Raw genomic sequence first — 13,039 nt, 5'->3', positions numbered from 1 at the left:
CACATATTTGAAAACAATCATCAATGATTCTAAAATGTGATCTTTATTTCTTTATTGTATGATTTGTACCATTTTAATTAACAAATAGACAGCTGTCCTGCTTGTGATTTCTTGTTTTCCTGAAAAAAGTAAGCTAACAATCATATTTAGTGAATATCTAATCTATTCTGATTTCTAGTCTTCTTCTAACCATGCTAAAACAGTAAGTTACAACCTACAAGTTAGACATCTGCCTTAAATTAGAATTAAATTCAAACACACCCAGGTAGCTGGAGACAGAGTTGATTTCAATGAAAAATGTTCAAATTTGACATGTTTTTCTTCTTTTTTATGCATATATACCTTAAAAAGGTAGAAATAGGTTGTTTCTTGTTCATTTCAAAAGTAATTATCATAGCAGATGTTATTTCAAAGTCAAATGTACATTTACATATCCTACATGTAATCTTAATGCAGACAATTAAATAGAGGGGGGGGGGGGGTTTCAATTATGTAAACACATCTAAATATCTTTATGAAATAAAAAATAAAGGAAACATAATTGTATACTTTTATTGAAAAACAAATTTTCACAGCAATTATGAATTTCTTTAAACAGCCTTAATTTTGTTTTCATAATTTCTTATCAAACAAACCACAACATGGCATGATGCTTTCTTCAAGTTCCATTATTGTTCATGCATTATCGGATTTAATTTGAATTACCAGTAAATAGTCTGTAGAACACAAGGAATATGCATGTGGATAGAGGTGACAGGTTAATCTCAGGAGCTGACCCACAAGAATCAACAGGTACCGGTAAAAGCCATGTGGTAACAAGAGTCTGTTTTGAGCTGAAATAAATAAAAAAAATAATTAGCTGTGTTTACATACATGTACTAGTAATAGCTGTGTTTACATTAACATATGCATAGTATTTCTGTAAAAAATACACTGACCATGCAGTGTAATAAGTATGACATATCCCAATACATGACATAACATTTAGGCAGTACAAGATCAAAAATTTGCATATCAAGTCATAATATAATATTAAAAAATTTTCATAGGTATAAAAATTGAGAAAGAGAGAGAGTTTGAGAGAGAGAGAGTTTATTACTGTACTTGTAGTGCAACAGTCAATATTTCAATTCGTAAATTACAAACGAATATTACCCACCGAACAGCGTCAAAGTACATGTACTGGTATTAGCTTCTGGTATACCATTTTTTATCAATTCTACTGTGTATTTTTTGTTTGCAAATAAATTTAGCGAGGGTTTTTGTTTATTTTCTTATAAATTACATGTTTTAAAAATAATACTACGTGTAATAAGCATAAAACATGTATGAGTAAACTTAATGAAGAATTTTTAATAGATTATTTTTCAAAGAATGTGGTACATTACATGTATGTCAATCTTTATAAAACTAGCGTATATTTCGTGCACCATAAATTGCAAGTTTTTTGTAAATATCATTTACTTGCATGATAGGTATATATGGTCTAACCAAAATTTTCTTCATAAAGCTACAGCTGTATGTACCACATATATGTTTTGTCACAAGTATACATTTTAAAAAAAAATACCCAAATTCCAACAGTTTAAATAAACTCAACTCATTCTCTGATAAGTTCATTGTGTTTTGTGCGTGCATATCTTATTTGTCTGCTGCAACAGCAGCCAATCAGCGGTAAGCTGAATCCACAAAAAGAAAGTTTGTGTTTTAGGAGCGGGTAAATTGTTTATGCGACACTGTCAAGAAAACCACACCAAATAATAACAAGAAACATAAATATTCACTTAAATGTATTCTGTTGTAAAGTAAAGGTTTTTAACACTTATTGCATCTTGCAAAACATGTGATGACCTTAATCATCTGTCATATATCTGATATACATGTATATGTAAAAGATGGGAGAAATAACGACAGAACAAAGTGGGATTCGAACCTGGCCCTCTGAATCTCTAGTCAAGTGCTCTACCAACTGAGCTACATGTATCTGGCACCGGTATTCAAACCAGTCTGACCGTCACATTCCTCCCCCTTAAATGATCTTCACCCTCGAAGATCATCCCTGGCAGGATCGAGTTAACCTGTTAGTTCCAGGGGTTGGTCACAACACCAATATTGTAACAGGATGGGAGAAATAATGAAGGGATTTGAACCTGGGCCCCCTGAATCTCTAGTCAGGTGCTCTACCAACTGAGCTATCTGGCACTGGTATTCAAACCGGTCTGATCGTCACATATATAAAGAATTATTTTAAACAATGTTGTTCAATTAAAAATAACACTCGCAACCTTCAGTTTTTGTCTGTAATTAATCAATATTGGCGTGCGATCAGTTCTCGCCGAGTACCATTTCTCACCAGTGCATTGTTACGTCATTTTATCAACACATAAAATTATATACGAAAATATGATGTAACAGTGCACCAGCGAGAAATGGTCCTCGGCGAGAACTGCTCGCACGCCAGTACTGCCAGTAGTCAGATTAAAAAAAGAGAATAAAAAATTACATTTAAAACATTAACAAGGACAATTTAAGTACACATCATTATTGCTAAACAAGAAAAATTATGTGAACTGGTAGAATGGTAGGCATAGTTCTAACTTGTAACCTACATGTACAAGTACATGTACCGGGTACCCGTTGGTCTGCTAAACCTCTTTAATGATACAATGATCGGCATCATAAAGATATTAAAGTCATGTTTTAACTCTGAAGTCTGAAGTATACAATTTTATTTACTTGAAGTTATGTCTACAGGGTATTCATGACTCTGCACAAGAATATATGATATGTTTCTAATTAGACCCTGCTTTGAATTTTGAGTTGAAAATTCACAATCTGTTATTTTTTTAAATAGATAAATTCAGTTACCCTTTCCAGTCCCCCATGAACCTCGAGCGAGTCTAAACACCCATGAAACATGTAAAAATTACACGTTATTAAACAAACACCCACACCATAACAAAAACATCTAACAGTGTGTGTAATAGGGTGCATTTTATGATAATTACATTCATGCATATTATTCATATTTCATCTTCAACATCATCATCATTGATCCTTTTATGCTGATATCTATGAATTATATTACAGGGTTTAAATCCTTTAATCCTATCCATTTATCCGAATAAATGAAGAACCCTTAAAGTGGATTTGTTTGTTTCTTTGGGACAACCCACTATCACATTTGGCGCCCACGTTGCATTCGGATACCAAGGAGATGGGGACCACACATGAAGCTGACTGATGTCTACAGATTCTTATGGTGGAAAGCCGAGGTCTATACAGATTGAACACTGGACTCATGTTTTGTGACTCTTGAATCCTGACCTGTTCCAGATTCCAGACTCCGGATCGAGCCATTCAACACCTTGAGATAACAGACAGCAGACAGTGCAGCCTTTTTGATCATGTGAGTGACTAGAACAATAAGAAAGTGATTCTTGCTTTGATGACTGTTTAACTGTCTGTCTGGGTGTCTGTAGTAACTTTTCATTTAATTATTGACATTGCATTGAGCATTGATTGATCTCTTAGACTAGATCTATTTGATTATTATCAAATATAGACTTTTGGTATTTCATGTTTCTATGTAGATAGTATTTATTTTCAATATTTGAATTCTGCCAATCATCATCAGTTTTAAAATCATCATTCATTTTTCATTGCTATAAATACTTGCAATTTATTTTGTTATGTAGAGTTATTGCCCTTTATACAGAGCAATTCATTATTCATTTTTGAAAATTTTTTTGAAATCAATTTGTGATTAAATTTTTTGAATTAGCCTTAATGTAGCAATCTAAAAGTAAGACATTTTTCATTAATTTGATAAATTTTTCCATTTTTTTTCCATTGACAATTTATTTTTGACATTTAAAATTTTTTTTCTGCCTCTGACTGCATTCATTTTTGACAATTGCATTTTGAATTTAGATATACATTTTGCATTTGAGTCCTACATCATTTTTTTTCTTTGGTTTAAACCTGATTAATTATTTTTTCAAACATTTTGATCATTAGGTCAACATTTTTCATTTACACACTCACCCATTCATTCTCCCTTTCATCCACTCATGTTATGCATGTAAAGCACATGCATCAAGGGCAGATAATCTTCAAATGAATACTATATGACTATTAACATTTACTTGAATCATTCATTTGAGTGAACTGTGAACACTATGCTGTGATTTTCAAGGAGACACTGAAATTCAAGTGATATAACTGTGAAATTTAGTGAAAAAGCAGATATTTGTGATTTGCATTTAAATATTGTGAATTGTGTACCAACTGAAAATTCAGCATGGGAGACAAAATTTCTGAGGAGGAAGGAAAGAAAATCATTGAAGCATTTGAAGCTTTGAAATTAAAACCAAAATGCGATACACCAGACGATCTCAAGAAATGGCTGGAGGAGAAGTCGCAACTTGGAGCAACAGCGAAAATAAAAACTGAACAAACAGATGAGACAACCAAACAATATATGAACTTTCCTAGGATTTCAACATTTTCTGGATCGCCGAGAGGAGAAACAAGTTACGAACTATGGCGCTACGAAATCCAATGTTTACTCAACGAGAAAGTATACAGACATGATCAGATTCTACAAGCCATCCGGAGATCAGTGAAAGGAGAAGCAGCCAACATCCTCATGAGACTCGGACCAGGAGCAACAATAGATAGCATCATTCAGAAAATGAACTCCATCTACGATACTATTGACAGTTGTCAAAGAATACTTGGACAATTCTATAGTGCTCAACAAGAGGAAAATGAAAGTGTTTCTGACTGGGGATGTAGACTTGAACAGATCATAAATAAAGCTGTGATGCATGGTGAAGTTCGACATTCTCAAGTTGACAATATGTTACGTCATGCATTCTGGGATGGACTTCGATCTGACTTGAAGGATATATTTGGATACTAATGATGAGGATGAGGATGCAGAATCCCAGGAACTGGAAGATTCACCAGAACCTCAAGTTCGTAGATCTTCAAGAGTTAGAAGAAAACCAACATGGATGAACACAGGCCAATTTCTGGTAAATCAACACGTAGCAGAAACAAGTTGGAGAGACAAAGCTGAATTCCTTCTGAAAGTAACTAAAGAACCAGCTTTGAAAGAACCATCGTGATAAACTATTGGATGGACTTTTAAAAGTTATTGTGAAATAGACTTTTATACTCTTTTAAACCAGCAAAATGATGGGACATCATTTTCAAGCAGGGGGGAGAGTGTAATAGGGTGCATTTTATGATAATTACATTCATGCATATTATTCATATTTCATCTTCAACATCATCATCATTGATCCTTTTATGCTGATATCTATGAATTATATTACAGGGTTTAAATCCTTTAATCCTATCCATTTATCCGAATAAATGAAGAACCCTTAAAGTGGATTTGTTTGTTTCTTTGGGACAACCCACTATCACATGTGCACGTACTTACATGTACATCTATACTATATACTAAATTTTAACCAGTTAACAAGAAACTTTAAAAGTAGTAAAAGCCTCACCTTCTTCAGTAACATCCACATAAATCACACACTTTAATGTCCATCTTTTCTCCTTTATTACTCGTAGCTTATCAACGGCTGATCGTCGACAGAAGTGTGGCTGTCAGAATTTCCTCGTAAACGATTCACACGAGAAAAATATCCTCCTTAAACAAATATGTAGTATTGTTCCCTGTGCATGTTCATATGTTTCACAGCAAATTGAAAATGCATGTGTACACCGAAAGAATACACAACTTTTCTTCTGCATTACGGCTCTCTCTTTTCTACAATGCCGTTCGTTACTGTTTACATTCGGCGCGCGCGCGCGGGGGTCACAAACAGGGGCGCCCCGACAAATAGAACGTTTAAATAATGTGTGTTCATTGAATTCATAAATGATATAGATGAAAAAAATGAAATTGAATCACAACAATTTATCTAAGACGCAACACAACGTAATGCAGTAAATGCCTGGGCCTTAATGTGGCATTTGTTCGCTTGTGTGTCTATGTAGACATATTAACTCGTTCATGTACGATTCTCACATATTTGTTTTATGAAATTTGAAAACAAATATAGGACAGATCTTGTTTAATTTGATACCAAATGACATTATTTAATATATTAACAATAACTAAATTAATTTTTTTTCATAAAATGATAACGATTTTTGCTATCAGAAAAATACGTGTATGAGCTGCTGACCCCTAATTATAGGGGCCAGCCCTTTTTTCTTAATTTTAAATGAAAGCTCTCGTTATTCTAAACAACTTTTGTTCTATATGTATTAACAAAATATTTTTAGTTTAAAGGTTATAATACAAAAAGCAACAAAATTTCAGCCCCGAAAAAATCTTAAACTTTGGCGACAAATAGCTCAAAAACTAACAAAGAAATTACCAAAATTTTCATGCCAGCAAAATTATAAAATGTTACCGACAATTTCGCCAAATTTCATGCATCTATCATCTGTAGTTCCCGAGATCAACTCTGGACAAAAGACCCCCCAATTTTCAATTAAAGGGCAATAACTCATAACCGGAAGTGAATTTTAAAAATTTGAAAAAAACGTCTAGAGATATTAATATCATCTACATACCCTGAAAGTTTCATAGCAATCAGACTAAAAATGTTCGAGAAATCTCGTGCACAAAATTTGCGGGAAAAAAAAAAATAATAATAAGAAACAGTAGAATAACAGAAGGGTTTTCCGTTGAAAAACGGAAAACCCTAATAACTAGAGCAAAGCTCGTTGCAAAGCAACGAGTGGGTCTTCCGTTAATGTCGGAAGTAAAGCTGAAAGTTCCTGTAAGAAGCAGAGCTCTTAAACCAGTAACAAGAGAAAGTAAAATAAAAAGATGAAAAAACGAATAATTCCTGGTACGACTTAACAAAATCCGAATGATTTTAAGTACAACTTAACAAAAACCTTCTTGATTTTAAGAACAACTTAACAAAAAAAATCCTAATGTGTCTAAGTAAGACTTAACAATTATTTTTGGTACGAGTTAATTTTACTATTAACATTACGCTATTTTTTAAACCAAGGACGCGGAAACAAAATTTCCGGAAAAATCAATTTTTAAACCCCGATATCTCTGTAATGCATCGTCTGATTTTCAAACGGATTTCAGTTTCGTATTCAGCATGACCAACTCTACAAACCTCGTAAACATTTAAAATTAAAACGAAAAATTCGAAAATTCGAAAATTTTAAAACACTTCCGGTTTAGACCGGAAGTGACGGAAACTAAATTCCAGCCTTATGTCCAAATAAAAACGATCAATGCTTCAACACAGAAAATTCCAAGTCTCTATCTTGAAGCGTTTTTGAAAAACGCCCTGGACAAAATCACTTTTTTAAAATTTAAAAATTGACGTAACGTTGAAACGGAAGTGACGTTGTAGTTGAAAATTTAACATCTTTTAGGGACGATGATGTTACATAATCCCTGAAAGTTTCATGTTAATCCGTTGAAAACTTTTTGAGATATTAAGCTTTAAAAAAGTCAGAAAAATAAAGAAAAAGAATAATAATAACTAGAGCAAAGCTCGTTGCAAAGCAACGAGTGGGTCTCCCGTTAATGTCGGAAGTAAAGCTGGAAGTTCCTGTAAGAAGCAGAGCTCTTAAACCAGTAACAAGAGAAAGTAAAATAAAAAGATGAAAAAATCGAATTATTCCTGGTACGACTTAACAAAATCCGAATGATTTTAAGTACGACTTAACAAAAACCTTCTTGATTTTAAGAACAACTTAACCAAAAAAAAAATCCGAATGTGTCTAAGTAAGACTTAACAATTATTTTTGGTACGAGTTAATTTTACTATTAACATTACGCTATTTTTTAAACCAAGGTCGCGGAAACAAAATTTCCGGAAAAATCAATTTTTAAACCCCGATATCTCTATAATGCATCGTCTGATTTTCAAACAGATTTCAGTTTCGTATTCAGCATGAACAACTCTACAAACCTCGTAAACATTTAAAATTAAAACGAAAAATTCGAAAATTCGAAAATTTTAAAACACTTCCGGTTTAGACCGGAAGTGACGGAAACTAAATTCCAGCCTTATGTCCAAATAAAAACGATCAATGCTTCAACACAAAAAATTCCAAGTCTCTATCTTGAAGCATTTTTGAAAAACGCCCTGGACAAAATCACGTTTTTAAAATATAAAAATTGACGTAACGTTGAAACGGAAGTGACGTTGTAGTTGAAAATTTAACATCTTTTAGGGATGATATTGGTACATAATCCCTGAAAGTTTCATGTTAATCCGTTGAAAACTTTTTGAGATATTAAGCTTTAAAAAAGTCAGAAAAATAAAGAAAAAGAATAATAATAATAACTAGAGCAAAGCTCGTTGCAAAGCAACGAGTGGGTCTTCCGTTAATGTCGAAAGTAAAGCTGGAAGTTCCTGTAAGAAGCAGAGCTCTTAAACCAATAATAAGAGTAACTAAAATAAAAAGATGAAAAAAATTCGAATTATTTCTGGTACGACTTAACAAAATCCGAATGATTTACAGTACGAATTAACAAAAACCTTTCTGATTTCAAGAACGACTTAACAAAAAAAATCCGAATGTGTTCAAGTACGACTTAACAATTATTTTTGGTACGAGTTAATTTTACTTTGAACATTACGCTATTTTTTAAACCAAGGACGCGGAATCAAAATTTCCGGAAAAATCAATTTTTAAACCCCGATATCTCTGTTATGCATCATCCGATTTGAAAACAGCTTTCAGTGTTAGATTCAGCTAAAATAGCTCTACAAAACACATTTTCATTTTTGATTCGATCAGAAAATTCATTTTTTCGAAAAATTTGTTTCACTTCCGGTTTCGACCGGAAGTGACAAAATACATTTTTTTGGTCAAATGCCATAAGTAAATCCGCAGATTTACAATCACAGAAAATTTCAAGTCTATATAAACAACCGTTTACGAGAAAAGTCATGGACAAAATCACTTTTTGAAAATTTTAAATTGACGTAACTAGAAAACGGAAGTGATTTAATGACTGAAACTTTACAAGCTTCAAGGGACAAGAATTTAACATAATTCCTGAAAAGTTCTTGCAAATCGGTTAAATAGTTTTTGAGATATAAAGCAAAAAAGAAGTCAGAAGGAAAAACAAGAAGAATAATAACTAGACACGATCTCGTTGCGAGCAACGAGGAGGTCTTCCGTCCGATTTTTAAAAGGTAAATCACGTCATCGACTTTAATTTTCGACAACAAAACATGATATGGAAATAGGAGTGAAGTACTAATGCTTACCTGTAATGCTTTTTATAAGTTCTCTTACGTTGCTTTTTTTAAATACTTGCATTTCTTTCAATTGAAATAGACAAGATTTAACTTTTTAACCTCTGGCCCCTAATATCCCTAGTTAGGTAACGCATGAGAAAATCATTATATTGTAAGGATATATAAACGTATTATACCTAAAGTCTGTCCCAAGATATTTTTGCCACATTCTCTTAAATTATTTGATATTTGTAAATATCTCTTGATTCAGACGATGTTCATTCGATAGTATGAAAAAATCCCAAGATTTCCCTTTTGAAACGCCCCCTCTAGCTTGTCAGGTTTTAATACACGGCTAAAAAAAGAACGTCTACGGGGATTTTGCATTGCATCAGCCATTATAAAGCCCGGATGATAACTTTAAAAAATTGTGCTAGATATTCCGAAAGACTTCCGAATTGAGGAAAGATGTAAACATTCCCCATTATAAATATCCGTAGGAAATCTGTTTTCGATCCTGTAAATGTTTACGAAGGAAAAATGGTAATTTGTAAATGAAGTTTGACCCCTAAAAACGTTATTACCTAATTACGTAACACATGTTAAAATCAATAGATTTCTTGGATACATAACAGTTGAGATCGACACAAAATTTTAAATTTTGTTTAATTCATGTGATTTTGAATGACAACAGTTGTGAATGGAATTGGAGATCATTGTGGAGAATAAGCAGGTATTGAAAATAATTAATGCACATGATCATGCACATGACAAATAAAGTGTCTTACACATGTAAATCTTAATGTTAAAGCTGCTTGGTCCGATTTTCAATAAAATAATTGTACGCTTTTAAACGATGGTTATGCTAAGTATGTGTGCAATAATATACGTTGCAGTACATGTAGTTTTCCCTGTCAATTAAGCCATATTTCAATGAAAAAATTATGTACATGTTGAAACTCGTTGAATCCGGATGTTGTTTATTACGGCATGCTGCCCAATCCGGCGACATTATTCAGCCCCTTGACATTTTCCCATCATTTTTGTTTAAAAAAATTTGTGCAATCCGGATCCTATCTATTCTGTTAAAGCTATACACGCTATAATTTACGTCAATTTTGAATGACAGTGAAAACGCATGTGTTTGTCTACTTATAAAAGTTATCCTTAATCTGTTAATTACAATGGTGAATTCCATCTCGTTACAAAGATATAGATTTTTAATTGTTTATTTTCCTGCCAGGAAAATATACCTTTTCATGAATATTGATGAAGGAAGAGCGAAACCGACCTCATTGCGCATGTCTGCGGAGAACTAGATGTTCGTTATTGTTTGCCTAATTAAATATCCAACTTGATTTTTAATATGCTTAACAGTTGTTAATTTGAAATACATACATGTATAATGAGTAAAATACATTTGTCGTTCACGATACCCTTACTTCTGCATTAACACTTATAGAATCTATAAATAGCACATAGGGGAAAACACACAGGTCTACGTCATTTTTTAAAAGGAAGTATTCATATCTACTCACAGGCTTGTATTTTTTTCTTTTGTTTGTACTCGTATATCGGAAAAATGTATGCTTTACTGAAAATATCCTTTCCTTTGTGAAACTATCACAATTATGAAGATGTTGACCCTTCACCAGTTGTGGTATGATAGACTAAATTTAGCTGTCGATATCACGTGATAGATTGATATTCACGAGGAGGCATTACTCTCCTGGCAGGAAAATAAATATTTTTTATTGTTTAATATTTGATATATTTGTTACGTGATCGAATTGAGCATTATAATTAACAGCATAAAGGTAACTTTTATTAGTAATCAAACACATACATTTTCCCCTTTATTCAAAATTGACGCAAATTATAGCGTGTATAGCTTTAACCGGCGCAATGAAAAAGCCTACTGCATATTATTAGTGAGAGTTATCTCCCGTAGTCCGTCCACTTATCGATCGATCGGCTTTCTGCGAGATATTAATGCTCAATTATTGACCAATTTTTCTGTCGTTGCTATTGATTTAAACAACTGTTAAAATAGGTCCAAAGAAGCAACTTTTTTCAGTTAATACCGTAAAGTCTTGTTATGAATTGCAATTGGATAATTAGATTATAGTTCACCCAATTTTTTTCAGGCCGTGATTCAGGATACTGCGGGAGTAAGACTGCCGATATCGTTTGTTATCCCCGTTGCATGGCTACACGTACAGAGATGCATATTATTCTGTCAAAATGCTCAATTTTTTTTTTATATAAAATTCTCATTTATATTAATATTTATCTATTGTTTCCCTGCATCAAAACAGTTCTCGCCATCAGGTATTTCAGCCACCTGTTGACTTGTTAATGTTTTGTTTAACAATTTACGGTTAAGCATGCACTTTTCAGGTAAATCGGATGTTTGAAAGATTATCAATAACGACGATTTAATTCAAGGATTTCCATCGTATGTATTCCGTTATGAATTTATTGTTTGAAAAAAAATATTTAAAATGAACATTTGTACAGTAAATAAGATCGATGAAATCTAATATAATTCAGAACAATTGAACATTTTGCAAGAATACACGATCAGGACCTACTGCATTAAATACTAAATTTAATTTGCAACAATATCCTCTAAACCGGATGTTGCCTAATCCGGCCATTTTTTTTTCAGAACCACCCTCCGCCGGATTAGACAAGTTTTGTTGTGTATTCGCAAAATAATCGACATAAAAGGGTTTTGCGTTATTTCGCCGCGTGTTTAAACTGGCCCCTTACGTCGAAGCTAGTATGATTGTATTACGACTTTGACATCTGTTTTTTTTTATATAATCTATTATAACATATAAAATATACAGCATGACTATTTAAACAAAAATAAAGCAGTGTACATTTGTTCATTAATAGTTTTGATGTTTACGTTGTTTATAATCATTGCAAAACATGCAGGATGAATAAACTCAATCATTCGGAGGATGAAACCCAACGGTTTCCTTTTTTAAACATTCCAATGATGTATTTTGGGGGGTTTTTGTATGCCCCAAATTTATTTTTATTTACTTTGAATATTTCTAACGTTGAAAGGAGAGCATTTCCGTTTAAATACGTCTATAAATTTGTAAGATTATTCATTAGGTTTGCAAGGAAAATTATTTGATACTGTAATGGCCGACAAATCGGAACATGCAGCTTGAAGAAATTTCTCAACTTATTATACCTCGAAACGTTATTTCAAATCAGGCACCAAACAATGAAGGGAAATGGAAATATTCGGCGGATCCAAATGTTAAAATATTCTTATGATAAAAATTGGTATTTATGGCAAACAGATTAATCATTTTTATCTCTTAAAGATATAATCGCACCTGTGTTTTGTATCCATCTCTTTTAAACTCTTTGTAGCCAAATCTGTCAAAATTCGTGGTCGTTTCACCCTCTTATTGCAACCCCAAACCCCGCTGAAATGTTCACAATCGATGCGCTGATGAACGAAAGACTCGACTAGAAAAACTTGCTGCATGGGCCGTCTAACATTATTAATTTTAATGATGAATTCAGAAACTTTTACATTTCAAAAAGTGTCATTTTTTGTTAAGTTACAGGAATATTGTCATTCATGCACATAAAATTTGTACAAATTAAGTTATAAGTTATTCAACCAGTGTTTGAAATTTGAGACCGTTCTTGAAATATTTGGGAAAGAAATTTTAGGGGTCATCCTTTCATCTTCTTATCGGGCCCGTGTAACAAATTTGAGCCATTTCCGAATAAATGTGTGCACA

At 32.7% G+C, this 13,039-nt stretch overlaps 1 long non-coding RNA gene across 1 annotated transcript; it reads left to right on the top strand.

Moving 5' to 3' along the window:
- The first annotated feature begins 11,357 nt into the window (after positions 1–11,357).
- On the top strand, positions 11,358–12,613 carry LOC128159935 (uncharacterized). The gene is made up of 3 exons (XR_008240212.1): positions 11,358–11,476; positions 11,661–11,718; positions 11,932–12,613. It is a non-coding gene; the product is annotated as an uncharacterized LOC128159935 (long non-coding RNA).
- The last annotated feature ends 426 nt before the right edge of the window (positions 12,614–13,039 follow it).

Source organism: Crassostrea angulata, chromosome 8 (genome assembly GCF_025612915.1).
Source record: "Crassostrea angulata isolate pt1a10 chromosome 8, ASM2561291v2, whole genome shotgun sequence".
Taxonomy (NCBI): domain Eukaryota; kingdom Metazoa; phylum Mollusca; class Bivalvia; order Ostreida; family Ostreidae; genus Magallana; species Magallana angulata.
The sequence above is the reverse complement of the archived record's forward strand: the minus strand, read 5'-3'. Positions and strand labels throughout refer to the sequence as shown.